The 27394-nt window shown below is 50.0% G+C and overlaps 1 long non-coding RNA gene and 1 pseudogene across 1 annotated transcript; both read right to left on the reverse strand.

The window, feature by feature from the left end:
- Positions 1–4358: 4358 nt before the first annotated feature.
- LOC149122444 (protein SET-like) lies at positions 4359–9938 on the reverse strand (annotated as a pseudogene).
- An 8141-nt stretch (positions 9939–18079) lies between these two features.
- LOC149122445 (uncharacterized) lies at positions 18080–24517 on the reverse strand. The gene is made up of 3 exons (XR_016220886.1): positions 24365–24517; positions 20713–20825; positions 18080–20288 (listed from the first exon to the last, which is right to left on the reverse strand). It is a non-coding gene; the product is annotated as an uncharacterized LOC149122445 (long non-coding RNA).
- Positions 24518–27394: the final 2877 nt, after the last annotated feature.

Genomic DNA, 27394 nt, shown 5'->3' on the forward strand with positions numbered 1-27394 from the left:
CCACTAAAAATACCTGTGACCTGGCTCAGCGCCTGCACACATTTAAGTCATACTTCTATTATATGAAGTTCTGAATAATCACTTCATGATTGTGATTTTTTGATACTCACCTCTAATGTAAGCAGCGAAAGCACTGCCCATGAGAGTTGCTGTTCTCAAGAAAAAAACACCTGTTTGCATGGAGCTGGTCTTCTGAAACGATTTGTCTGCTTCTGCATCCACCTTGGAGGAGCACAGTGAGCCACCATCTTGGAGAGACGTGCCGTTGCCTTCCTGCCTCAAGCGGATGGAGCACTCCGAAGCACCGTCAGTGTTGCCTACAAACGGATTCTCCACGCTCCGCTCTTCCATCACAAAGGTGTCTTCACGTGGCCAAGGACTCTTAACAAGACCACAGTTCCGCTGCGGGCGTGTTTCTTATGGCCAAGGACTCTTACCGACACAGGATCACAGTTCCTCTCCGGGCGTGTTTCTTATGGCCAATGACTCTTACCAACACAAGACCACAGTTACACTCCAGGCGTGTTTCCTGCATTTTCGTTCATCGTCCTCAGTGTGCAGCAGGACTGCCCGTTGTGTCTCACACCTGCTCCTCCACGCACCTCTTGTCGTGGCCAAGTGCTGTAACCCACTACTTAGCTGCACGAGGTTTTAGCCTCTATTTGCGGGATGCTTTATTCCAAAAATGACCCCACACTACTCCTAATGCCATTTAATTCAAAGTTGATGTGGGTTTTGCCACTTAAGATTAAAAATTCCTGGTAGCTCATAAAAAAAATCGGTTCCTCAGGTTAGCTCACTTCAGCTAGAAAAATGATTGCAGGGTGCAGTGCAGAGTGAAGCATGCTGGCCCACAAGAGGACAAGCGTCGAGTCTGCCAACTTTCCCTGCTGTTTGAGGACCAGCAGCTCGCTTAAGGCCTTCCCCCGAGATACCTGCCCGTGCAAGGTGCACTCCTGGTGGCCAGTGTGTTTCTACCCAGCCGCCCCTGAGTTCACCCCGAATCACAGAAAGCCCATCGGTCTCCCTCATCTCTGGTGCCCTGGCCAGCACTTCCTGTCTCTGTCTCCCTTCCTCGTGTCCTTCATCCCCCTCACTGACCACAACTTCCCAGTCCTCTGGAATAGAAGCTGTTCCTCTTCCTGCCTTCATCTTTCCATGCACAGCCTACCAAGGTGACCTCATCCTGGCTCTCAGCTTACCCGGTCCTCTGTTGAGGATTCCCACTTAGACACAGCCACACTCCACATTCTTCCACCTCAGCATCTTCAAGTCTACACTCAGCTCTCTAATTGCCATCTCAAAGCTCATGACCAAACCTCTTCATTACTGAGCTAATTGTCAACCTGGAGAGAGAAGATTAGGCCCTGGTCTGCCCCACTCTGGGTCGCAAGGCTGCCTCGGTCAGTAGATCACCGAGTTCGCTGCAGAGTTTATGTGGGCCCCAGGGACATCCACCTTCACCCAGAATGGCCGTCAGCTTCAAATACTGCCCCAAACACGCAGTGTGAGCTTCCTGTAATCAGCTGCTGCCCACACCTGCGCCGCCACTGCTGTCCACCTGACTCAGAGAGAAATTTCAGAGAAGGTGGGTGCGAGACTGAGCTCTCTCCAAGCCATGGTCTTCCAATCCGGAAAACATCCATGTTCTCCCCCAGCTGGGGAATGGTCAAATAGCACTTGACTAGGGGGATAAAGAGCTGATACCTCTGCACGCCGTGAGGAAAAAGGTAAAGAGAAAAGATGCTTAATTGACATTTGCCCTTTAAAATTTCTGCCATCAGCATCAATATCATAGAGTGCACTGTCCCATGTGTATGTTTAATCCTAATGGAAATAATGCGAACTAATTTTGCCAAAGGAGCTCTTTAATTATCTCTATTGGAAAAACTTCAGCAAAAGGCAGAGTTCAAATACTAAGCTAATTTATAGTGGTTGAGAAATGCTTAATGCCTAAGAACAGTGAAATAAATTTAGATTTATTGTGGGTAATAATGGCTAATCACAGCCATTCCAGTATATTCCATGATGGCATAGCATTACATAAGCTGCGTTCTATTTACTGTGGCCATCTGGAACACTGTACTCTATTCAGATCACTTTAATTAAACCAGCCTCTGAGCTCCCATACAGCGCACGGCCATTCCGAAGAGGAGCGCACCCCAGCACGTCTGAGAATGACTCAGCCTCCCAAGGCTGTCGGCCTCGAGATCGGTAGACTGCTCCCTCTACGCGCGGGATTTAAGATGATCGCCTGCTGAACGCCATTAAGGGCACGCCTAACGCCAAAATGCAGGTCTGGGTTTAGCCACTAAAAGTTACTACTCCACGAACGTCCCACTCACCAAGTCGCCACCTTTTTGGCTTTTGTATGCAGAAAACCAGGGGCTACTGCTCATTCTCTGGGGCTCTTCCTCCTCCTTGCAATGGTGGGCTGATGTCTGCAGGCCATGAGAGGTGGGGGAAGGGCTGGCGCTGTCTACCCTGTCTTCACACCTGACTCTGTGAGGAGCGGAGGTGCAAGCAAGAGGGCAGGGCCGGTCTGGAGGGAGCCAAGTGGCACTGTCCATTGAAACTGCCCGGCTGTCCACGTCTCCTGGATCCTGCCTGTGTCCAGCCCTCTCCATGTCGTTGCCAGCACAGTGACTCTTCATGCTGGCACGGACACCGTGGTGGGGAGGACATCTGTGGGAACAGACGTTAAGGAGAACAGGGGAGTAGCTGAAGACAGTGGGGAATGGATGAGTGAAGACATTAGATGCAGAGTTTGGGAAAGGCCTGACCTAAAAGATCACATCCCAGAAAGGGTTCTCCCTGGTCGGGTGAGTGATCTAACACGCAAGTGAGTGCATGCACACACACGCAATCCATGCATACACATGCAGAGACGAGCAAATACACATGCACACAGAGAGGTGCCCGTGTCTACACATGTGTGCACGCATGTGCAAACACACAATCGCATTGCATCCTCAGGATGCTGTTGTGAACACGGGTGAGGAGCCTTGAGGAGCAGCTCTTGGTGCTTGGGCGTCTGGGCGAGTGGCGAGGAAGAAAAATCTTGCTTTCTTTGGAAACAGTGATTGTCCCCAGAGGTGCTACCGTGTGGAGTCCATGACGAAGACAGGCAAAGCGTGAGGGGCTTTGGTGGAGGCGTGGGCGGAGCCGGAGGCCGGCCGCCCCGAGCTCCCGTGGCGGGTCCGCAGGTGTGGAGTCCATGACGAAGACAGGCGAAGAGTGAGGGGCTTTGGTGGAGGCGTGGGTGGAGCCGGAGGCCGGCCGCCCCACGCTCGCGTGGCGGGTCCTGCAGGTGTGGAGGACACGGCCATGCGTGAGTGTGTTCCTCTTCAGTAACGTTTCCCCCTCCGGTTTTGAAACCACAGCCGCGTGGTTTGCACTTGGCGGTGCCATCCACCTAGCGCATTCAGTAGTCAGGTTCTGAAAGGTTCGGAGGCAAGTAAAAGGGTGAGCTCCGCAGACAGACCCGCGGCAGCCCACGCCAACGCAGGCCTCGGCTCACACCTTGAAGAAGAGCCCCAGACGCTGACGCTCACGGTCGCGCGGCAAAGCCTGGCGTATTGCAGAGGCAACACGGCGCAGAGATGCGTGTTTAGGAAGATGGCTACTCTAACGTAAGTCAGAGCAATCGCAATTCTACAAGAATTCAAGAAAACAATGAAAGTAGCCTCCAAAGGAAGAAACAGAAATTTATACTCAGGGAGGGGAGTTGGAGTGTCCCCAGCTGTCTAAAATTAATCCAAACAAGTGGCTGCGCTAATATGTTCGTGGCTTTTCCGTTGCGGTGTAGAAAGGTCAGAACACATTGAGACGGACAAGCGTAGCTGTTGTCAGGAGTAAGCCGTCCTCGGAGGTAGCGGCTGATACTCTCGTCATTGATTCATAGCAATTTCCAGAGAAAACTGTTGGGTAAGTTATTTTGGGTAAATTAGAAAACCGGCCCAAGTCACCCCAGCCGAGCCGTCCCGGCGAGCTCAGCTCTGCTTCGGTGACGTCTGCTGCGCCGCCTCCTGTGTGGCGCCTGTTGTGACATCAGGAAACACAAAAAGGAACAAAAGCCATGGCCAGAGTTGAGTTAGGGGGTCTGGCTGCGAGTTACAAAACTAGTCTGTCTGTCTTTTTTTTTTTTTTTTTTAAGATTTATTTTATTCATTTGAAAGACAGAGTTACAGAGAGAGGTAGAGCCAGAGAGAGAGAGAGAGAGGGAGGTCTTCCATCCACTGGTTCACTCCTCAGATGACTGCAACGGCCAGAGCTGAGCTGATCAGGAGGCAGGAGCTTCTTCCAGGTCTCCCACGTGGGTGCAGGGACCCAAGGACTTGGGCCATCTTCTGCTGCTTTCCCAGGCCATAGCAGAGAGCTGGACTGGAAGTGGAGCAGCCAGGACTCAAACCGGCACCCATATGGGAAGTGAGTGCTGCAGACTTGGGCTTTAACCTGCTGTACCACAGCACCGGCTCCCAAAGCTCATCTTAAGGAATATCGATTCATTGATCAAAAATTACAATCAGTGCACAGGAATCTGTGTGTGTGTGTGTACACATTTAGTCTTATTGTAGCAAAGCAACTTGTGCACTTTGAACGCTTAAAACTGAGCCTCATCTTTCTTTTCCAGTGAAACAAAAGGAAAATTTGAAAATAAACAGAGAATCTCACTTCCTAACAATGTCCCAAGGTTCTGCTGATTCTCCCATCGAGTGCCAGGCTGACGTCAGCATGAGGAGAGAATTTCATTTTTAAAGCTGTCATCTTAAACTGCACGGTTGTCCCTTAAACATCACAGTCCAGACATGCCACAGGAGAAGCCATGTTGTCACAGTGCCCACCTAGCCCCCCGGACACCTCAAGCCCACCCTTTGGGACTTCCTACAACCCCATTTTTTAAGTTTTTTTTTTTCCTTTTAAACAAGATCAAGTGGCAGATAACATGTTGGTAAATGCTAACTGCCCACATTCACAGGGCACAGTGTAACACCTGAGCCCATGCGCAGAGAAAGGAGGAAAAGCCAGAATTCCGTGCACTGCGACACGGGGCTAACACCCTCCTGCCCAGAAGTGATGGGAGAGGTTTCCTTTTTCCCATGGAGCACCGTGGTGTTGACTCCATACAGTTTTTGTTGAGACAAGACGGGATGAGAATGAACTTGGCACAGAATGGGGTGGAGATTCTTCCCCATTGAATTCTGCTGAAGGTCTTTTCCCGACCATAAGGTGAGAACCACAGTGTAGAGAAGGGGGACCTCAAAAGCAGGGAGACTGAGCTCAAGAGGGGTGGAAATAAAAGTAAGAAGACAGCACCTTGCTGCCAGGGACCGGAAGCGCGGACTACATTCGTGTTTTCTATTAGTCACTTTCTCCTTCATCCCGTCTCCTTGTTCCCTTCATCATCTCCTCCTCATTGCCTTCGTCACCAGTGGCTGCCAGTCCTTCCCCGCCATCACCATCTTCTCCTCCATCTCAGGAACCGAGTAGCCCCGTAGTGGACCCGGCCGTGCGCTGTCCTTGGTGACGTCTCCAGCTCACCTGCGCCTGCCTCTGAGTGGATGCTGGACCGGGTCAGGGAGCTGCTTGGCTCCTCCCGCCGCCTCTTCCTGTGGGCTCTGTTCCACCTTGAACTTGAGCGTTTTGTTAAATCCTTCCCAGAGTTCCATTTGATGTCAGCGGCCTTTGAAGATGGATCTCCACTCTCATTCAGGTGAAATTCTGTGAAGAGTACTTTGTTTTCAAAGTGAGGATTTTCACTAAAATAAGGATCTATTCTGTAACCTGGTTTAATCTTCAGTTTCTGTCACTTCTGCTGGGTCAGGTAGCGCAGCGAATCTTCACGCTCCTCCCCCACGGGCACAGATACCTGCGGATGGGTGACAAAGATTAGTCCCAAATTTCTGACCACTTCGGAAAAAAATTGATGGATGGAGTTTGTTATATTTCTGTTCCACCTTCAGAATCTCACGGGAGTGTCCATTAAGCCTGTCTGCTTCGATTTGGACTTCATCATTGTGTTCAGCGGCTTCTTGTTCTTCCTTCAACAAACCCGGAGAGGCGATGTGTCCCCTGGCCTGAGGCCGGGAGCTGTCCTGGCTTCTTCATTGGAGGCAGGCGTGAAGGCGGGCGTCTGGGTGCCATGCTGAAGGGACGTCCAAGCACCCACAGCAGGCACCAGGAAGCTCAGAACTTCCAGGAATGGCGAAAAGGCTCTTTTATTAAGTGTCTGCATAACAAAATACACAAAGAATAGACAACGCAGCGGCTGACACAAGCAGGCGTTAGCTTCTTGACAAACCAGAAGTCCTAAACCACTGGTGGGATGTTCTGGAAGGGGGCAGAAGCCTCCCCTCACAGGCTTGATGGGAGACTGGGTTTGTCGGGGGAGGGGACGGTCTCAGGACTGTCCTCAGGTGCTCAGGGCACCTGTCCTATCTCAGGACAGAAACACGGCTCATGTCCAGAACTGGCTGAAATGAGGCTTGCAGGTGGCTGGGGTCGGAGGGAGGAGGTGGGTGGACTGCGCCAGTTAGCGCTGTTCTGCAGGAGGGGGACCGGCCGTGGGGATTGGTGGCCAGGTGCATTGTGCGTGCCGTTTCCTTGTTCAGAGAAAGCCCCGGAACTTTCTGAGGGAGAAGGAACAGAAGGAGAAGCCGAGGTGTGTGCTTTTGTGTGCTGGCAGCCACGGGGACTTTGAATCGAGCCCGAGAGAGATGGAGGCGTTGTGGTGCCAGGTGACACTGCCAGCAGCTGGCACTGCTCAGGTGAGCTGGGTCCTTCCCCACACCACTCAGACCAGAGCAGCCACACAGGCGCTCGGGGCCTGGCAGCGCCTGGGGGCAGGGGGCCGCGGATGGGCCTGCTGCCCGGCCCTCCTCCCTCCCTCCCCCACCGTTCCTGGCACAGCCTGCTCAGGTGCATGGGGTCCTGTCAGCCTGCCGGTAGCCTCCTCACCAGAGGGGACCTGAGGTCACCTCCCTGGACCCCTGGCAGCCAGAGGCTCCCAGGAAATCGACACTCTGCCCTTTGGAAAACCACTGTTTTTGTAATTCCGGGGAATCCTGCAACTGTTTAACAAATTGCCCTAGACCCTGGAGACGCTTTCATTGTCACTGACTACCCAGAGCCCGCCATGTGTGACTCGCGCCTGTCGGGTGGCCACAGGCCCTTATGGCTGCCCGGCCAGCACAGCCCTTAGACAGGCAAGGCCTCACGGTCTGGCCAGGGTGCAGATCCCTGAGCACCTCACAGAGGCAATGCAGATGGCTACAAAGCAACACAGAAGGCAGCACGGACAATTTCGACCACGTGGGACGCAGGGGGTCCCAGGCTGTCTTCCTCCTGGGGAGAAATGCCCCAGCTCCGAGGCCCAGGGTTCTCCAGGACCGTGTGCTGGAAGTGAGGCGGCCCAGCTCCCCTGCTGATGTCCTGGAACCCGCGGCGGTGATGTGCGGGATTTGCCGCACGTTTATCTCGTGGCAGAGGGGTGGGGGGCGTGCGGCTCTGTTGCACAGCGGAGCGCACTGCTCGGTTCCATGTGAGAAGTGAGACTGAGGCTGGGCCCTCTGCAGGCACACAGCTCTGATGGTGCCCAGGTGGGGGCTGTCTCATTTGCCGCTGGCAGTCACCGCCTTCCACCGGGAGCCAGGGTTCCCTGCACTTCTGTACCACATCCACTTCTGCAGAAATTAATGATTACGTTTGCCTTCGAGAAGCCAAAGTGCATTTACGCCAACGTCAAAGCACAGGGAAAAGCTAGACTTGCACTAATGGACTTTAAAACAAAACCAAAACGTGATCCACTCCACAATGTTGTCTCTGTGCTTTCAAGAGCGGTTTGGACACACCACACAGGCAGCGGGAGGTGATGGTTCTTGCTAATCTACAAAGCCTCGGTTTGCTTATGTGCAAACAATTGTGTACAGAAACCTGATAAATAAGATCGCGGTGCCATCCAAGTACGTTTTCCTTATCTGCCTTTCAGAAGTGTCGGGAAAGGCTTGTATTTTAGACCTAATTAGAGATGTTCACCTTGATTCTAACCTTCACTCTACCTACAAAAGAAGTTAGAGTGTCAGCTTTAGAAAAGCTTAACATTTAAAAAATTTTATTTAATAGGAGAGAGAGAGAGAGATCGTATCTGCTGATTCACTCTCCCAGATGCCTGTAGCCCAGCCACAGCCAGGAGCCAGGACCTCAATCCAGGTCTCCCATGTGAGCAGCAGGGATCCAACTACTTAGCCATCGCTGCTGCCTTCCCGGGTGCACATCAGCAGACGGAGAGCAGATCCGAGACTCGGACACAGCCGCTCTGACATGGGATGAGTGTTCCCAGAAGTGTCTTAAGCACCACTTAAGGCCAGATGTTGCACAGGCTTTGCTGGAATTGAAGCCGAGCAGAAGTGGGACCTGTGGCTTAGCCGTTAAAATAGCAAATGCCTCCATCCCACATTGGAATGCCTGGGTTTGATAACCAGCTCTGAATCCTGGCCCCAGCTTCCAGCAAGTGTAGCTGCTGGGAGACAGCAGGTGATGGCTCAAGTCACTGAGTCCCTGCCATCCCCATGGGGGTCCTGGGTCCCAGCTTCAGCCTCAGCCCAGACCCTGCCATGGCCGGCATTTGGTGGGATGGACCAGTAGATGGGAGCTCTCTCTCAAGCTCTCTGCCTCACAAATAAACAACTAAATAATTGTAACAGGTCAGAATATTTTGCAAGAAGCAAACATCAGAGGAAGAGACAAAGGGAGTTGAGAGAAATGCATGTGATAGAGTACTGCAGGGAGCTAGAGAGCTGGGTGGGGGCTTTCAGCCCATGGGGTGCCTGTGACCCCAGGGTGCCGAAGCTTGAGAGGTGCTGGGGTTTTGCCCAGGATGCTCTTGTTCCTGGAAATGGCCTGCCAATCAACAGTGGGGAGCAGCCTGTGGGTGCCCACCTGGGTGCAGGGAGCCGTGGGTGCTGACGCTGCAGGGCTGTGAGAAACCGTTGGGGCCCGCAGAGTAGCATCTCCCTGAGACTCCTGCACCTCACCTGGAAGTCCTGCCCTGAGACCTCCCTGGCCTGTTCTCTGCCTCCCGGTCCCTGCACTCTGCGTGTTGCTTATGGGCCTCCTGGCGCTTCCCCTTCCACACGTGCACCAGCTCTCCAGGTCTCGTTCATGTGTGCACATGCACCGGTGTGCCCGTATCGCTGTTCATCTGGACACGTTATTGAGCTATCTGATTTCCGAAAGTACCATGAGAGTCTTCAGGACCCCCACACAGCCCACTGAGTGACGGTGGCGAACAACTTGAGGCTGGGTTTCTGATAGATACAGTGTATCTTCTTTCTTTTTGCATGATATGGGCTGAGGACCTCAGAAGCAGGCTTGGCCAAGAGGACTTACTGCTCTTCTTGCTCTTGAAGTTAATTAGGATTTCACTGCTGTTCCCCTGTTAGTTATGGTGTTCCAAACGGAATTCTAATGTGTTCAGCTTTTCATGTGAACAAAAGACTTTCTGTGCCTTGCTTTCTTAAAGTAGGAACAAGAAATAAAGGCTGATATTTATCAGATATCTTTTTTATTTCTTAATAAGATCAAGGTATCCCAGTCACTGAAGCTGTTATGGTGGTAGCTTGTTTCCCTGGCACTACCTTTAATTGTTCATAGTGAGTTTGTATTTAATTTACTATTTTTGTGTGATTTTCAAATCTATATGAGGGACTGTGTTACATCCTTTTCTTTGACAGCATTTAAGATTCGTGTTAAACTGACTTCAAAAGAAAAGAAGAAACAGAACTCATTCTTTTTATAAAAGTGAAAAGCCAGAGATTTCCTTTTTCACGTTTCCCCGATTCCTAAGTCTGGTGCTTCGCTAAGAGAGATGGAAGGTAGGGAAGGAATCTCTCTAACCGTAAGCCTCTCAGCTTTCCTGTAGAAATTACCTGGTGGGTCATGGTTCTGGGACTGGCATAGAACCTTACTCGTCATTTCACTAGAGGTTCACACTTTGAAGACGAATGTGGGAGGAGTTGGGATTCTCATTCCTGGGCAATGCCGCCTCTCCTGGCGATGACTCACGTCTCTTCTGTCTCTCCCGTGACTCACTGGGGAATCCAGCCCCTCCCTCCAGGCCAGGTTGATTTCTAAATAGTTCCTGCGAGCTTACGTGGCTGCTGGGCGGGGGTCGGTCAAGCAGAGATTCAAATGCTTCAAAGGCAGTGATTTTATTTCTTTGTGTTTAACACTTGCAACTTACTTTTGCTTTCCTCCCAGTATGGACTGATACAGTCACGATCCAGTTAAATCATCCTACTGGAATAAATACCTGAAGTCCTTAGGCTTAAGTATGGTGATGACTCTACAGGTATTTCCTATCATACTGTCAAACTATTATTACTGTCAAACTGTTACTTTGTTATTGCAATTCATTACAATATTTAATATCATTTTATATCAGAAATAGACATTAAACTTGGGGAATTTTAATTTCATGACTCCCCAGTGCCAGTAATAACTCTTACTTAATCTACTGTTGTGTTAACCTGAGTTAGTAGTGACTTTCCCATGTCAGAAACAGACAGAAGTCACTCCCCCAAGAGCGAGCTGTGCTTTCATTTCTGAAGAACACAGCTGTCTGGTTGTGAGAGCATTTGAGAATTTATTGCTGTATTTGACCAAGGAACAATGTAGCCAACAGTTTGTATCTCTACTAATAAATGGTATCGGTTAATTTTCTTTACTGAGCTTTCTTGGTTTTGCTAACAGTCTAGAATTGAGACTGGACAGATATATTCCTTTGGTGTGCAGAAGATGGTTAAGTGGGTTGGGAACTTACCATTCGTTTGGTGTGAACATCTCAAATACTTCTCTTCTCAGCAAGCAGGGAACAAGGCCTCATTTGAAAGCGACTCTTTGGCAACATTTCATTTGTCCGTAGTTGTGAAATTCTAACACTTTGTTTGAAACTCTAAGTGTTTTACACTGTGGATGGAAAATGTAACCTGATTTAAAAAAATGGGCAGTGGCCCTAAACAGCTATTTTTCTGAAGCTGTTTTCTATTTTTTAATGTACAAATGAGTAATAAGTACATTAAAAAATGTTCAACATCACTCATCATCAGGGAATACAAATCAAAATCACAATGAGCGATCTCAGTGCACCTGCTGCTACCCAGTTGTCTAGACCATAAGAGGCAGCAAGTACTGGTGAGGAGGGTGTGCACAGAAGGGAAGCCTTCATCTATTGGCGGGAATGTATATTGGCCTGGCTGCCTTGGAAAGGGAGTATTAAGTTCCACAAAGTGTTAAAAACATAGCTATCTTGGCTGGCGCCTCGGCTCACTAGGCTAATCCTCCGCCTTGCGGCGCCGGCACACCAGGTTCTAGTCCCAGTCAGGGCGCCGGATTCTGTCCCGGTTGCCCCTCTTCCAGGCCAGCTCTCTGCTGTGGCCAGGGAGTGCAGTGGAGGATGGCCCAAGTGCTTGGGTCCTGCACCCCATGAGAGACCAGGAGAAGCACCTGGCTCCTGGCTCCTGCCATCGGATCAGCGCAGTGCGCCAGCCGCAGCACGCTGGCCGCGGCGGCCATTGGAGGGTGAACCAACGGCAAAGGAAGACCTTTCTCTCTGTCTCTCTCTCTCACTGTCCACTCTGCCTGTCAGAAAATAAAAAAAAAATAGCTATCTTGCAACCCAGCAATCCCGCTTCTGAACGTGCACTTTCAAGTAAAATGAATACGCCTCCTGAGAGATCCCTACGTCCCGTGGTCATTGCAGCATTATCCACAAGAGTTGTGATGTGCAGATAGCCTCAGTGTGTGTGAAGGGATGGAGACTATATGTGTATATATATAAATAATGTTTAGATAAAGTTATATGCACAAATATGGGTATGTGTGTGTGTAGACTTAAAAAATTCATCCAAAACAAAGAGAATGTTGTTATGTTCTGAGAATTATATCTACAATTCACACTGAATCTGTTAAAAACTAATTAATAACTTAAAATGAATGGGAGAGGGAAGAGATGTATAATTTGGGACATGCTCAGGCTGACTTGCCCCAAGTGGTGGAGTTGGAAGCATACCAGGGGATTCCAATTCAATCCCATCGAGGTGGCATGTACCAATGCCATCTCACTGTTCCAGGTGGTCAGTTTCAGTTCACAGTTGGTCATGGTGAAGGGACTGGGAGTCAAAGGGAGCACATAGACAAGTCTAGTACCTGCTAATGCTAACTGATGGAGTAAATAAAGGGGAGAGTGATCCAACATGGGAAGTGAGATACTCAGCAGACTCATAGAATGGCAGATGTCCTAAATAGCACTCTGGCCTCAGAATCAGCCCTAAAGGCATTCGGAGCTGGCTGAAAAGCTCATGAGAGTATTTCAGGCATGGAAAGCCAAGACACTCTGGCAAAAGATCTCTGTGAGTGAGATCTCAGTGGAAAGAACAGGTCATCAAAGAAGGAGGTACCTTTCTCTGAAGGGAGGAGAGAACCTCCACTTTGACTATGACCTTGTCTAAACAAGATAAGAGTCGGAGAACTCAGAGGGCTTCCATAGCCTTGGAAACTCATGACTGATGCATAGGGAGATTACTGATGCCATAGACAGGAGTGTCAATTGGTAAAGTCAACAACAGGAGTCACTGTGCACTTACTCCTCATGTAGGATCTCTATCCTTAATGTGCTGTACATTGAGATTTAATGCTATAACGAGTACTCAAACAATATATTTCACTTTGTGTTTCTATGGGGGTGCAAACTGTTGAAATCCTTACTTAATGCATACTAAACTGATCCTCTGTAAAAAAAAAAAAAAAAAGAAATTATCAATTCCCAACTTGACTCTCACTGGGATTAAACATGACAATAGGTCTGCTCTGATTTCATCATCATTTAAAAAAATCATCTATTATTTTTCACTTTATGTTTCTGTGTGGGAGCAAACTGTTGAAATCCATACTTAATGTATACTAAGCTGATCTTCTGTATATTAAGATAATCGAAAATGAATCTTGATGTGAATGGAAGGGGAGAGGGAGTGGGAAAGGGGAGGGTTGTTGGTGGGAGGGACGGTATGGGGGGGAAGCCATTGTAACCCATGAGTCGTACTTTGGAAATTTATATTCATTAAATAAAAGTTTAAAAAAAAAAAAAAGAAAATACAATTAAAGGTTTATTTTGGTGAAAAAATTTTGAAATCTGTGTGTGGTTTATGTTTCTTCCATGAGTATTTTATATATTAAAGCTCCTAGGTATTGAGACATCATGTTGTACATCCTAAATATGAAAGGATATAATTTTTTGAAAACTAATTTGAGAAGCAGACAGAAAGCTCCCATTCACCGCTCACTCCTCGGGGTGTTTCCTCAGCAGAAAAGGGGCAGCTGTGTAGACAAAGGCTTGAGGAAAACAGGCCAGACGAGAGTTTGCTGTGGCGGAGCCCGGGAAGCAGCACCCCTGTGGGTGTGGTGACTGCTGTGCTGTGTTCCTGAGGAGCCCCGGAGCCCCGTGGAAGCCAGCGTTCAGAGGCGTGTACAGGTGCCCGGGGGGCAGGACGTCAGAGGATGGAGGCTGCTCGGCTCCTGTTGCTGCAGCCACACTTCAGCTCCTTGTCACAGCTTTTACGTCCTGGGCGTGTTTCCCACCCTAGCCTGCTCTCTCTTTGTCAGACCACAGGTGTTTCTCCCGTGTCTGGATTCCCTAAGGGTTCCACCCACCCAGGCCAGTGCTTGCCTGGAGCTCCTGACTCCTGGCTTTGACGTGGCCCAATCCCAGCTGTTGCAGGCATCGAGGCATGAACCAGTGGATGGAAGATTCTGTCTGTATCTCGCTCTGTCCATTCCAAACAAATAAAAATAAAAACTCAAACAGTAAAGGAGCTAATGACAGCCTGGCGCTGCGGCTCAATAGGCTAATCCTCCACCTAGCGGCACCGGCACACCGGGTTCTAGTCCCGGTCAGGGCGCAGGATTCTGTCCCGGTTGCCCCTCTTCCAGGCCAGCTCTCTCCTGTGGCCTGGGAATGCAGTGGAGGATGGCCCAAGTGCTTGGGCCCTGTACCCCATGGGAGACCAGGAGAAGCACCTGGCTCCTGGCTCCTGGCTTCGGATCAGCACAGTGCGCCAGCCGCAGCGCACCAGCCGTGGCGGCCATTGGAGGGTGAACCAACGGTAAAGGAAGACCTTTCTCTCTCTGTCTCTCTCTCACTATCCACTCTGCCTGTCAAAAAAAAAAAAAAAAAAAAAAAAGGAGCTAATGACATCACCTAATGCAACAGGAGTTTAGTAAGATGGACACACAATCCATGTTGGGCAGGTGGTGTTGGACGAGAGGTATTTCAGGAAGATTCAGATCCAGGCCTGTAGCACTGAACGAGTGTCATTTGTTTACTTTTGACAAACGCCACATCTTTATGGAATACATTAACTTTAGGTGAACCCACGTGAAGAACTTACAGCAATTAATTGTTTTTCGAGAAAAATGTGTGATCGTGTACGTTTATGATGAAGGTATCGAATGCAGTGGTCACTGCGGTAGAATAAAATAGTATGCCTTCCGTCTCATGTTGCCACCCATGTCCCCTTGTGGCGAGAACAGCTGTAATCCAGGCACCCAGCAAGAACCACGCGGTGCAGGGGGGGTGACCTGTGGTCTTTGCATGGCACAGCGGGTCTTGCCGCCTGCTCGTCCTGCCGCTGGCTGCTTGGTTGCTTCTCGCCTCCACCTTCCCATCTCTTCCGCCTCACCCCGTCCCTTGTCACCACTGCTTTATTTCCTCTGTGTAATGTTTCTTCTCATCTAAATTTGTTCCACAATAAAAACACTTAAAACATATTGGGTTACCTTAGCAGCCAAAACTAAAATGAAACAATCTGACTTTGTTGTTTAAGAACAAAATTAGAGAACCCCTTTTAACTGCCCTACCCACTTTAAACCGGTTTTGGTCATGTATTAATTTAGTCTGCTCAGAGTTTAAAAAAATACAATGTGCAGCCAGAGACACAGGCTGGAACAGTTGTTGCTTGGTTTAGAGATTAACGCAAAGCAAAACAGCACAATCTTAATGCCCCCAGACACGCCTTGGTGAAAATATTCCAGGCTTTGGGTTTTATTAACATTGGGTGGGAAAGCAAAGAGCTTTACTGCATGTTTCATAAAATGTCCAGGAGGCATCGGGTTTCATTTTCTTGTGCTGTGTCCTGGTCAACATCACAATATTGAGGAATTAGGCCCAGTCCCAACGATGTGAGGCATCCTGATTGAGGCTAACCACAAGGGCTATAAATGAGACAATTAATCCACTGAACAGAGAACTCATTCACGCTAATTCTGTTCTTTCCTTTCATCGGCTGCTGAAGTCACTCACGGTTGGCGCTGAAAAGCTCTCATACCTGTGGCTGGGGATGACCCCGCAGGCTCCTTCCAGATGGCATCTTCGGCCCACGGGGAAATGTGAGAAGCACCCTGCATAGGCCACCTCTTCCAACCCAAACATGCCAGCACTGTTTTGTTAGGAACCCAAACCGGGTCTATTTCAGGTTTGTGAAGACGGAACATGACTAACAGAAGTCCATTCGTCGGAATTTAGATGGACAGCTGCCGCACCAGGACATGGGGGTGAGAGGCGCTAGAGCTGGGCGGTGATTCTTGTTTTCTGGTTTTGTTTTGCAATCCTGTTACACATTTGGGTATCTGACCCATGGGCAGCTTGCAAGAGTTAACACAAAGTCACAAATGTTAGGAAGAAAACCTGTCATTACATGGGCTTAAGCACATACGAATTTAGCAGCTTTTAAAAGTAGAGCGTATAACTCAGCAACTTTTAAATTATAATTGAAGACCAACTAAAGGAGTTATAACACAGTACACAGTGTTATTGTGTAGATTAAAGGTTTCTGTGCTTTTTAATTCCTAATTAAGTTATTGAGCTTAGAAGTGTATTTTAAGGGTTTCGCAGGGATTATTGGATTTAGAATCATTGTGCAGAATAACAATAAAGTTAAATGACCTATTTAAGTCCCAGATAAAGGCCTCGTTCTCCAGAAGGGATGATTTTCAAAGCCCTTAGGCACAAAATTAAATAGACCAAGAAATAACAGATTCAAACATATGCATCGACATAACTGATGGATCTGACAATCTTTCTCCTCAATTTTCCTGTATCTCTTTCAAAAGTCCTCGAGTCCTGGCGAATACTCCACTGATTGTTGAGTAAGGCTTTAAGCACCGAGCCTGTGCCCTACATTCCTAGTTAAATTTTAATGGCCCGTTTCATTATGACAGCGTCTATCTGTCTTCCCCGGGAGAAAACGCCGTCCCCGGCGACAAGTCAGGAGCCGTATCGGCCGAACTGTCCCCTCCTCCACCGGCGAGCGAGATCTTCCCCACTGCAAGGTGCAAACTGGAGTTCCCAGCCGGGACCTGAGCAGGTTCACACTGAGCATGCGCCAAGGAACGGCGTAGCCCTTGGCCGCGTGTTTGCGTTTTCTGAAATCTGCAGGTTGGAAAATTCCACGGTCGTGGTTCTGGAAATAAGCATCTCGTACAATCCTTTCAATAAAGTGTTGCTTTCTACATGCCTCGCGGATGCTAATGAACCCCCAACGACTGTCGGCTACCTGGCCTGACTTGATCAGTTACCTCGCATTGGGCAGAAACATCCGTAATGAATGCTCCAAGGAAACACGGGTCCTCCCTGTGGACGCGTAGCAAAGAGAAAGGAGAGGGGGCACGTGGCCCTGTGGCAGATCACACACAGTAGGACGAGAATGTGAAAGCGTCTGGGTCACTGGAAGACGTGGGGGACGTCGGTTTGAACATTGTCCAGGGTCAGGTGCAGCTAGGAAGCCCTAGGAGTCACAGCAGCTGAACACTGTGCTGTCTGCAATGGGAGCCTGGGTTAAGGGACGGCCGGTACTGGAGAAACTAACTAGTGACCTCTGAGTAAGCTCTGGCCTTTGGTCAGTAGCCACGTGCCAACACTGGATGCTTAGCTAGAACAAATGGACCATGACCCCACAAAAGGTCCACAAAGGTACTTGGAAACTGTACACTCTGCAACTTCTCTGTAATTCCAAAATACAAAATTTATTTTAAAAAACCTTGAGAAGTCACAGTAGTATAGGGGGAAAAGAACCCACACTGCACATGTGCCAAGGGGGTTTGGAGACACGAGGCTCTTTTCCTGAGATTCCTCTCCTGAACCAGAGATGTAAAAGCCCATTCAGTCACAGAAGGTTCTGGAGGCATGGCTATGGCACCCAGCCCCCCAAGGTGGAGAGCAGCAAAACAAAGGTTGTCTACACCACAAGCACTGCCTACACAGCATGTTTGGAATGAACAATGGTGATGTCCAGAAAGTCCAAAACGCAAGCCTTCAGTGAACATTCGTGTGCAGCCTGGACACGCGCACACACTGGAGTGGCTTCCTGGCCCTCGTCTACGTGAGAAGTGGCTGAGGATGTGGAAGCCCGCTAGGGTAGCGTCCTGCACAGGGACCCGTGTCTGTGCAGACACACAGTGTAGCTGTTTCTAGCTAGGCGCTGTGTGTCCCTGCAGCACAGCAGCAAGCTACCAGACCTGCTGCCAGGAAGCGCGTGGGCTGCGTGGCTCAGCACCGGGCCCGTGTTTATGGAAGTGGGCTCTGAAAAGAGAGCTGGGGGCGCTCACTCTGCACCGGGCGGAGGAAGCGCTGTGGTTTGGGACTGTCCAGAGGCTGCTGAGAGCACCCACGTCCTTCAGATGCCGTGTGCGAGGTGTGTACAGCTTTGGGTGCAGGGAATGCGTCCCACCAGGATGTGTTCTGAGGAGTTCCTCGCCCCGCCCGGGCGGAGGGGAGTCCACGTGACACCCACTGCAGCCCCAGTTTCGCTGCTACTTCTGGTGGTGTGGGGCTGAACCTAAACCGATAATAATGATCTACTTACACGGCCTGCTGTGTATATCTGTCATATTAAAGTCTGGGCTGTTTGTTTATCATGCTGTGATCTATAGCTTTCTATTAATTTAATTATACTAAAAGATCTTAAAAGCCTTGGGCTAAGTAACATGTCAATTAGAAATGAGTTTAACTTGGAATAAATATACATTTAATACTTGTAATTTATTGCTTTAAATACAAACAAAGCCCTCACTATGACACAATCTATTATTAATTTCTCCAATGCCTGAAGTCCAATTAAGTAAATCCATTTATATTTTCTTCAGAGAAAGTCAATGTTCATTTCTCCTAGGAAATACTGACGCTTTCCTTTCTCATAAATCGGCAGCGCCACAAAGCACTTCTGTGTGTAACGGCCTGTGTCACGCGGGCAGGCGCAGCCGGTAGCGAGCTCGACGTGGCTCAGGAGAAGCAACCCCCGCACCAGCGCAGGCCTCGTGCGAGGGTTTTCCAAATAAAGTGACTGCAGGTGACCGTGGACTCGCTCAGCTGCCCTTTGATGCGTGCTGGTGACTTGCACCCTCGCAATCCGAGTGTTTATCCGAAGCTACGAGAAAAGTAATGTTTGCAGCAAATACAAGTGGCCCAAAATGACCCCTTCTCATGGCTGTTTCCAGTGCGGGCCTGAAAAGCTCCAGGTGATGACGCCAGTGGCTGAGGGCACATTTTATGGGAAAAGTTGTAAATCCACAAGAACCAACACTGATGCCGGAGGCCCTGACACGCCAGCTTGGGCACTCCGGCTGTGCACAAAAGTGACAAGTTGCGAGTTCAGAAATTCTAATGTGTGAAACCATAAACAAACGTGTTCAAGACCACTCTCGGGGGTTTTCCATTATCGCAAAGCCCACAAGACAGCAGAGGCCCTGCCGTCTCCACCACTTCTGCCTTGTGATCTCCCATGGACACATCCAAGTGTCAGTAACTCGAACCCATACACCTCTGGTCTCCTTGACTGTGTTTGCTATCGGCCCAGTCAGCGTCACACACGCTTCCCCGTGTGCTGCACGCCGCGTTTCTCTCAAATCCACACCGGAACCCAAGGTGAACCTGTGTGTGTGTGTGATCTATATTGTGATCTTGGTTTCTGAATCAAAGATGTTGACTGTACTGGAGGAAACACTGCCATGCACCCCAGATTTCATCTTGGGGGGTACGCCATTGTGTTTGGGAGGCTCTGGGGTTCTCGATCCCTTGACCCAGGACCCTCTCTTTAAGCTGGAAATGATGGGACTAGCTCATTGTGTGGGCACAGAGAAGTCACCCCCCAATTATTAGCAGGAATCCTTTGTCTGCACAAGTGGCCCTGTCCAGGTGGCATTTAGAGGGAACACACTCATGGACGTTTTTAGGTTATCATCGGCCAAGCCAGATGTGCGTCTTTCATAGGTGTCACTTAAAGTTTGTGTTGCATTTGTTTTCTCTAGTAAGAAATGCGAGAGTAATAAAAGGATCCAGGAAAGATGTCATTTGTGACCTACTAGGATATTAACTTCATAGGTGCAGCTCAAACCCAGAGGATGCATTCTTGCTCAAAACATCTCCAAATTTGGGAAAACAGTTCGATGTGTGGATAAAATCTTACTCTGTTAAAATAAGACTCATTAAGAGACAGCAGCAACATTTTTTCCCTAGCTCATCATAACCTGAACAGAAACTGAAAATTATTTATGTATCTGAAAGTTTTCCCATTCCCTGGTCCACTCCAAAGTGCCCACAGCGGGGTGCTGGGCCAGCGTGAAGCTGGGAGTGAGGACCTCAATCCAGGTCTCCCACGAGCGTGGCAGGGACTCACCTGAGAGATCACCTGCTGCCTCCCAGGTGCTGTCAGCAGGCAGCTGGGGTCCAGACTGGAGCCAGGACTCGATCCCAGGCACCCTGATGTGGGACACAAGGGGTCTCCCAAGTGGAAACTGCTACCCCCAGCACCCACTCCTGAACGGAAGTTCCCTGAGTATTCAGATGTTACCAGTGAGAGAGAACTCAGATCTGCCTGCGGAGATGAAATGCTGTCCAGATTAACTCACTGAAGGCTTCTGATTAACACGGATCCTTACGAGGAGTCGCTTCCACGGTGCTTCCTTGCAAGCTCACCATGAGGTGTGAGTGCGTGTCAGCTCCGATGTGCTGCACGCAAACAAACCAGCGTCCAGTCTCAGCGAGAAGAGAGCTGTTCCGTTTGTCGCTGTGCTGGGTTCCGCTTGTCTGGTGTGTGGCAGGAGAGCTGCAGCTCTTTCCTGAGGAGGGAAAAGGGGCTGTGCCGTGGGCCTGGACCACGAGGGAGTGAAACGGCTTGGTTCTGTCGTCCTGCGTGAAACCCCGTCTGCGTGCAGAGAGAAATGAGCTGCTTCCCATAATGGACCTGGAAAGAAATAGATTGATTGCTGTGGAATTCACGCAGTCTGTGCATATCGTTGCTTAAGGAAATTATCGCAGAGAGAAAGGAATTCAGAGACGGGGTTTTAATACTGATGACAACACAAAGAAGAGGGAGAAGCCTCAGTCATTTATCTCCTGGTTATATGTGCACAGAGAGGTGAGCCGATGCTTCCAGACTCAAACTATATTAAACTCACATATAAAATATCTACAGTGTTTGGAAGGCGTAACTAAATTAACAAATTTCATAATGTTTCATTTGAATATATAGTAGTTTATTTTAAAGCATTTAAATTTTGTTATTTTAATGAGGCCAGAGGGTTATAATTAAATAAACTCTGTTATTATCAGAACAGTGCCTTGAAGAGAAACAGCATTCCAAGTGGAACAGTGAGGTTGCAACATACCTGAGTCAGGCCAGCGTCAACCTAGGCCGCTGTGTGCAGTGTTGCATCCTGTATCTGTGTGCTGGTTCAAGTCCCGGCTGCTCCGCTTCCAATCCAGCTTCCTGTTGATGTGCCTGGGAAAGCAGCAGAAGATGGCCCAAGTGCTTGTCCCCTGCCACCATTTTGGGGACCCAGACAGAGTTCCTGGCTCCTGCCTTGGGCTCAGCATAGACCTAACGGTGCAGCCATCTGAGGAGTGAAGCAGCAGATGGAAGATCTCTCTCTCTCTCTCTCTCTCTCTCTCTCAGATGCTCTGCCTTTCAAATAAATATGTTGTAAACAATACTGCACCTGTAAACACCTGCATGCATACTTGTCCACACTGAGGGCTGTGTGTAACACATGTGCACACTAATCACAGGAGCAGATCATAAGAGCAGAAGAAGGCAAGTAGGGCTCACCAGAGACCTAACTGAGGACTTAGTAATTTATTCCGAGTGTGCTGCCCTCAGGGCGGAGGTGAACATCCAGTCCCATCTGTCTGACCACAGTGGCTGAGCTCTGTGCACTGTGTGGTCTAAGGGGACGGCGTCCTTGACCAAGTGTAGACATGGGTACTTGCGCACACACCTGGGGACACACAACTCATGCATAACACACTTCTACAGAGATCGCAATACTTTGCTTTTTTCTTCTTGCGGTGTTGAAATCCCAGCCTTGTGTCAAGTGTTCCTTCAACCAGCAGCATCCACCCTTACCTAAACTGTGATTTGCAAACTCTGGGCTTGCAGTGTTCCCGTAGAAAGCACACGTGGAGCCCTCGTGCGGATCTACATCTCTGACAGCGTGAGCTGCAGTGAGCTATGAGGCTGGTGCACGCGCACATTAGTAGTGCCGGTCGGTCCATCTGAATTTGTTTATGGGTGCTTCCCACTTGGTGTCCACATAACCACACGTGCGTCTGGGAGGCCTGTCTAGTTTCCTCTCCGTGAACTAGACATAGTTGTGAGTAGGCCAGGTGAATGCAAGCTTGAGCTAGTCTGCGTCAGAGAAAGAAATTGACCAGGGAGAGGGGAAGCCAGGGCGCCCACAGCCACCAGTAATTGAGATCAGGGAGAGGGGTGCAGCCTGGGCAGTGCCGGCCGTCACCACAGGGGTTTAAAACATCCTCACTTGACTTGGTTTCCCACAGAACCATGGTTCGCTCCAGAGGCTGCAGAAGGGATGACTTTGAACGGTGCTGGGCTAAGCGTTGAGTTCCTGAAGAGTCGCTTTCCAAGGCCACGGCCAGCCAAATGCACGCTCCCCTCCTCCCCTCAGGGAGCGTTTCCCCTGCGCCAGCTAATGTGTCTGGGATTTCTGGATCATGACCACTTCGTAAGTTCTCAACTGAAGTCTGCGCTGCACCTTGGACTGGGAGACTCTTGGAAGAAGAGCTTGTAAAACATATATTCTTCATTTTTCAACAGTATTTGTGAAGGGAAAAGAAACGCAAACCACAGCGATGAAAAAGGACCATAGAACAAATTGACCTGGATTTTTTTTTTTTAAAAAAAAAAAAGCTCTTATTTGCAAGAGCCAACAACTTTGTAATACAAATAACATGTGGCCAGTGGCCAGGAAGGGACATAAGCAGTGGCCAGGAAGGCACATAATTAAATCCGTCTTTGCTACTGCATAAAAATAATTATGAGTGAAATTGCATAATGACTGTTTAAAATCAGAAGTTGAGATAATTAAATTTCTCTAAGTTATTTACCAAGACACATTTATTATATTAGCAAAATGTGTGCTCGCTAATAAATAGTAAAACAAAAACAACCTGATAAAAATTAGAAAAAAGAAACCTAATTACTGCTAGAGAAATTAAGTCCAACCTCAGACCTTAACACACTGGAATTGTCGAAGTTGGGAATTTTTACTTGAATGACGTCATTGTCTTGAACCCCTGTGCGCCGGGCACGTTTTACAGGTACCGCTTCTCGGATCTTGGCCTCTCATGCCTTCTGTGTCCTCCCTGTCCTGTGGACACGTGTTTTGACATGGAGCTGGTCTCAGGACAAGGAGCCACGTCAGGGCCTGGGCCTGGCTCCCTCAGTGACTGGCAAGCCTGAGTGTGGGCAGGGTCAACTCCCCAGGGAGTAGTCGGGGGCAGCAGCTAAATCAGCTTCCCCAGTCCTCCCCCTAGGGGTCTGGCCATCCTGAGGCCACTTCTCGGAGCAGTGACCCCATGCACAGTCCCCTGTGCCCCTCCTCCCTTCCTGCCTGAGGTCAGCCACACATCACTGGTGCTGCACCTGTGAACCGAGAGAGAGCACCCAGTCTTTGCTCAGGGCCCCTTCCACGAGGTTCCCCCTCCAGGCTAAGATAACCCCAGTGGAAATCTGCATATTTAATTATGCAGATATACAGCAAAAATTATACCAGTGCTATCCACAGATTCCAAACTAGGTTAGAGGTGTGCACACGCTTGCTTGCTTGCTTGCTTGCTTGCTTTCCTTCCTTTTTTTTTTTTTTTTAAAGATTTATTTATTTATTAGAAAGAGTTACACAGAGAAGAGTCAGAGAGAGAGCAAGGTGGGGGGGGGGGGATCTTCCATCTGCTGGTTCACTCCTCAATTGGCTGCAACAGCTGGAGCTGTGCCTATCTGAAGCCAGGAGCCAGGAGCTTCTTCCTGGTCTCCCAGGTGGGTGCAGGGGCCCAAGGACTGGGCCATCCTCCACTGTTTTCACAGGCCACAGCAGAAAGCTGGATCAGAACAGGAGCAGCTGGGACTCAAACCAGCACCCATATGGATGCTGGCAGCACAGGCGGAGGCTTAGCCTACTACCCCATAGTGCCGGCCCCCCTCTCTCTCCTTTTTTTATTGTTGTTTTTCAACATCTGGTACGATGGGGGATGGAATTCCTTCTGTGGGTGTTTCTCTCTGTTCTTCTCTTTGCTTGCTTGGGTAGACTTCTGAACAGAATGTTCTAGCCAGTTTCTAATACCCACCCCCCTTCCCCTCTGAAAGCTGACAGAACTGGATCCCATTAGTAGCGGCACCCATGGCCTGGGACGTGATCTTCCAGTTCCCGTGCGAGTGAGGATCCTGGGCACTCTGAGGAAGCTGCTGGAGGCCGGGCTGTGGTCTCCTCTCCTCCCTGCCACCCTGTCCAGCCTCCAGTCCACCCCGGCAGGCACCCTCTAGGCTTTGGTCCTGGTCAAGGGGGAGCATGTGATGACAGCGACAGCGAGAGAGAAGCCGAGAGGGAGAAAGAAACCGAGAGGGAGAGAGAAGCCGAGAGGGAGAGAGAAGCCGAGAGGGAGAGAGAAGCCGAGAGGGAGAGAGAAGCTGAGGGGGAGAGAGAAGCCAAGAGGGAGAGAGAAGCCAAGAGGGAGAGAGAAGCCGAGAGGGAGAGAGAAGCCGAGAGGGAGAGAGAAGCCGAGAGGGAGAGAGAAGCCAAGAGGGAGAGAGAGTGGCTGCTCTGTGTGGCCGGCTGCAGCCCTGAGCCGGAGGCCAGGCCTCTGTCCAGCAGCCCCCACCCCCCCCGCCCCAGACTCCGCCATTTCCTGTCCACCTCTTTTTCTCTTCGAGACCAGGGTTACAGACTGAAGGACACGCTCAGGGTTCAAAGACGCCTCGAGCCCCTGCGGAGCTCTGTGAGACTCAGCCGTGGAACCACCTCTTACCTGGGAATCACTTCTGCTTGTTCCAGTGCCACTTTCTTCTTGCTATCACCGTTAAACAAGGTTTGTTTACTTGTTTGAGAGAATTGCAAAAGGGGAGAGACACAGATAGGGATGGAGACTGGAGACAGAGAGGAAGCAGGGGAAAGGGGGGCGAGGGAGGGAGGGAGGGAGGAAGGAAGGAAGAGAGGGAGGGAGGGAGGGAGGGAAGAAAGGAGGGAGGGAGGGAGGGAGAAGTGAGGGAGGGGGAGGGAGGGGGAAGGGCGGGAGGGGGAAGTGAGGGAGGAAGGGAGGGAGGGAGGAAGAGAGGGAGGGAGGGAGGGAAGGAGGGAGGGAGGGGGAAGTGAGGGAGGGGGAGGGAGGAAGGGGGTAGGGAGAGAAAGAGAGATCCCACCCAGTGGTTCACTCCCCAAATACCCACAACAGCCAGAGCTGGGTCAGGCCAGAGCCAGGAGCCAGGAATCCATCCTGGTCTCTGCTTGACTGGCAGGGAGATGGAGGGAAAGTGTGTACTGAAACAGGCAGCCTGGTGTGAGATGGGCATCCCGGCGACACCCTAACCTGCTGTGCCACCAGAGCCACCCCCTTAACTGTCACTTTAAAAAAATCAAGCCGCTCCACGTGCTCATCAGTGCGGCTTCTCACCTTCCCAACACTCTGCCTCCTGCCGAGAACACCGTCCCCAGCCCCCAGCCCTCTCCCGGGAACTGAACGCTGTGCATTTCCCAGGGAGTGGCGCCCCCCACCCCTCCCGCATCCCAGCGGTTCAAGTTCTCCAGCTTGGAACGGATGGAGCTGTGGCTCTGGGGCGCATTTAAGGCAGAAGGAGAGGTTTGAATCCGTGACTTGCCTTCTCTGGACTCTACCTGTTTCCTTAAAGACACCTGCAATGCGCTGATTGGCTGAGGCCGCTCCAGCGGGAAGTGTGGGAATACTCTGACGCTACCATCATCACCCTGGAAGCTCCTGTTTCAAAGTGGAAACGAGGTGGCTGGCAGCCACCTGACCAGGAATCTACACATAGAGTCTGTGAGTGTGTTCAACGCACAATGCCTGTAACACAGGGAACGGGTGTGTGGCACGGATAATACCATGCCACGTGGGAGCCGTGAGAACACCCCAACATTCTGCTGTGCCAGTCCAGATTTATCTACCGCAACATGACTTAACTATAAAAAACAAGATGCTTAACCTGGATGTGTCCATATTTCCACGTTAACAGTCATTCCTTTCTTTCTTTCTGGGGAATAAAAACAAACATCCAAAATTAAAATGGGAGAAGGGAGCTCCAGGTTAGGGACCATGGGTGCAGACACGGAATGACAGAGCGACCTTTGTCTTGCTTTTCAGGGAAGTCTGCAGGCAGTGGGGTCCGTTTGGTCAGGATGTCGCCAGCTGATTGGCCTCATGTGGCAGCTGCACAGAGGAGACTTGAGTCCCCGGCGACAAGTAAAGCGGACAGCGAGGAGGTGCTGTCCTCAAAGAACCTGCCTCCCGAGAGGCGCTTTGCTGGAGATTTTATAGCGAGCATTAGGGGCGTGTCCAGGATGTAGAAAAGGGTGGCCCTCCCCGCTCATGCAGCACACAGAGTTCAGCACTCTGCCCTGAGCCAGTGTCCCAGGCTCTGCCCTAGGGCCCTCCGCGTGCCGTGGTGCAGAAGGAGCCTTCTTGGGCCGTCCCTGGAAAAGGAGCTCCAGGAGTGAACCGCGCCGGGTCCCCTGCCCTCGCCCTGCCTGCGCCCCCTCCTGCCTGGCATTTTTGGTTACAGAGAGTTCTGTGCTCCAGCCCCCGTGACCCCAGCACGTAATGAAGAAATCACTGCTCGGTTTCTTTGCTAGAATCCTTTACTTGTATCGGTGTCCCTAAAATACCATGCTATGAAATACTGCCAGACTCCAGTAGTACTACATTTAGTATATATCACAATAGGACACCACCCAGGGTTTCTAATTTGGCATATTAGTTTCACATGCTGACGATTGTCAGCTCTTCCAAAAATATATCATGACAGGAATTTGTTTGCCTTTATATTTTGCAAGAAGGATTTCAACAACCAAGTCATTCAGTACATCTCTTTCTTAACTGGTGTGATAATAAGACCATTGTAATCTCCATTTAACCGTCAGTCTATACATAGCTCCAGCTGCCAAAGATGCCGTAGGACCCACAGCCACACGTTCAAGAGTGTTGGGATCTGAGGCACTTTTATGTTTGCTCAGGAGCAGGGACTTAGTGACTTCCTGTTCCCCACACCGAGCCTCCTCAAAGAAAATGACAAGAAAAACAAAGCAAATAGCAAACAGACAATTGAAAAGCAAATGTTGCAACAGAATATGTGTTGACACGGAGCTGTGCTATAAAAGGTTGCCATTCATTTGCTTATAAAATGAACATACTGCAGGGATCTTTGCAAAGCCGTTTGGGAGAGGACCCACTGGGCATATTAGTTATTCCCTTGAAAAAGGATATCTTGGAAGAGATTCATCCCCTGGGGGAGTGCACATCGTATCCTGCATAAAAGCTGTGTTGAACACTTGTGTAGAAAGACTGGGTTGAAACAGAAGCAGTCCCTGACCTGAGGACACATGTCCTCACCAGACACGCGTTCAGTCTCTGCCCGACATCCTCCTGCACCCCTCACCGCCCAGGTCAGGACCTGCAGCCCTGCGCTGCACAGGCCCCTCTCCACCTCTGCCCTTGCTCAAGCTCTAAGAGAACTGTCTCTGCTGAGCCTGTGTCCCAACCCGGACCGTAACGTCTAACTCTGCCACCAGATCCGAACCAAGTCCACACTTGCAGCCAACCTCATCTCACTGACTCAGGCCACTGATAGTTCTTTCTTCACTGCCACCCCTTAGGTTTTCTTTCACTCACTGAATGATTTTCCCATCTACCCAACCACCTATCCATCCATCCATCCATCCATCCACCCATCCATCCACCCACCCATCCATCCACCCACCCCTCCACCCACCCATCCATCCACCCACCCATCCACCCATCCATCCACCCATCCATCCACCCATCCATCCA

Source organism: Oryctolagus cuniculus, chromosome 14, assembly GCF_051225735.1.
Source record: "Oryctolagus cuniculus isolate XC-2025 breed Fujian yellow rabbit chromosome 14, ASM5122573v1, whole genome shotgun sequence".
NCBI classification, from domain to species: domain Eukaryota; kingdom Metazoa; phylum Chordata; class Mammalia; order Lagomorpha; family Leporidae; genus Oryctolagus; species Oryctolagus cuniculus.